Consider the following 1,654-nt stretch of genomic DNA (forward strand, 5'->3'; position numbering starts at 1 on the left):
TGTTTTGTTTCCGCACTGACATTTGTATACACGCTTGGTAGTCCTTTATATAAGACACAATGTTTATATTGCAAATAGATAAAAGTTAGGAAGATGACTGATGTTATCATGGTTTTTGGGGTATTGTGTCACAGAGTACATATCTTTTAACCACCGATTTTTACAAGCTTGTATTAACGTGTTAAGGTTTATTAAATTATTTTGATTTAATTGTTATTTAATGTATTATATTGTGTAACAATAACAATCCTAGTTTATGTAGACATTTTGATACTTATATAGTGCTTTAAGATATAATCTTACATGATAATGAAACCTGGCTGCTTTAGAAGCGAAGAATTTAGATATTCTACAGAAATTTACTAATACTAAACTATAATTCAAATTAAATTTAAAAGTAAAACTAACTAATATCAATTTACATTTTACTTAATTACAATATGATAGAAAACATAATAAATAAAAACTACATAAATATACCTAACTATAAAAAGGAAACACCATCTAAGAGGCGCTCCTGCGGCATAGACCCCAGCACACTGGTGGCATTACCTCTCTGTACAGTCAGAGAAATTTGCTGGGAGAGGTAAGCGCCAGCTCTGGGGTCTCCTGAGGTCTCTATCAGCCGGGACGACAAGGCCCCCAATATCATATTGTTGTATCTTAAGTAAAATGTAAATTAATAATATTTGTCAATCCATATTGAATGACATAAATAAAAACCGGCCAAGAGCGTGTCGGACACGCCCAAAATAGGGTAGCCATTACTAGTTAATATCAAGACTAAAACTAAGTATTATAAAATAACTTCCGCGTGGCATCAACCCAAAGAGGGAGGCGGCATTTCCTCATTTTTAGCATATAATTAACTTACTATGTTGCAATGAAACCTGATAAATAAAATAACTCATACGTAAAAACCACAGTTTAAAAGTACCTAAGTCAAGTGAAATAATGTTATAAGAAATGTGAACGATACTCCTGAACGTGTAAATATAATTTGCTTTTCTATTATTTAAACCGCGTATATTATGTCTTTGCTATGAATCTATTGTTCTCATGATGATTGAACATTAGAACTTACTTAATATTATAAATGCACTAGCTGTTGTCTCTCTTCATTGTTGGGATTTTTTCTTCTTATCATCATGTTATCTTTGTCTTCTTGGCAGGACCGAACCAGTCAAAAAGCACGCTGTACCTACTTATTAAATGAAAAGAGTGCATGTTAGATCTATTTCCTCATCCCCAGCCTATATACGTCCCACTGCTGGGCATAGGCCTCCTCTCTGAATGAGAGGGCTTGGGCCGTAAGCTCCCACGCGGGCCCAATGCGGATTGGGAACTTCACACACACCATAGAATTGCTTCGCAGGTTTGTGCAGGTTTCCTCACTATGTTTTCCTTCACCGTAAAGCTTGTGTTAAATTTCAAATGTAAATCCGCACATGAATTTCGAAAAACTCAGAGGTGCGGGCCGGGGTTTGAATTGAACCCACGATCCTCTGATTGAGCGAGGCCATAGGTCAAACCATTCGGCCACCACGGCTTTTTCATAAATTATGGTAAATTTGATTGAATATCTATAAAAGATTTCAATCGGAATTTTTGGTGGTTCTCAATCGGAACTAAAGGTGGTTTTCCACCGGCGAGG

This window comes from Choristoneura fumiferana, chromosome 25, assembly GCF_025370935.1.
Source record: "Choristoneura fumiferana chromosome 25, NRCan_CFum_1, whole genome shotgun sequence".
Lineage (NCBI taxonomy): Eukaryota > Metazoa > Arthropoda > Insecta > Lepidoptera > Tortricidae > Choristoneura > Choristoneura fumiferana.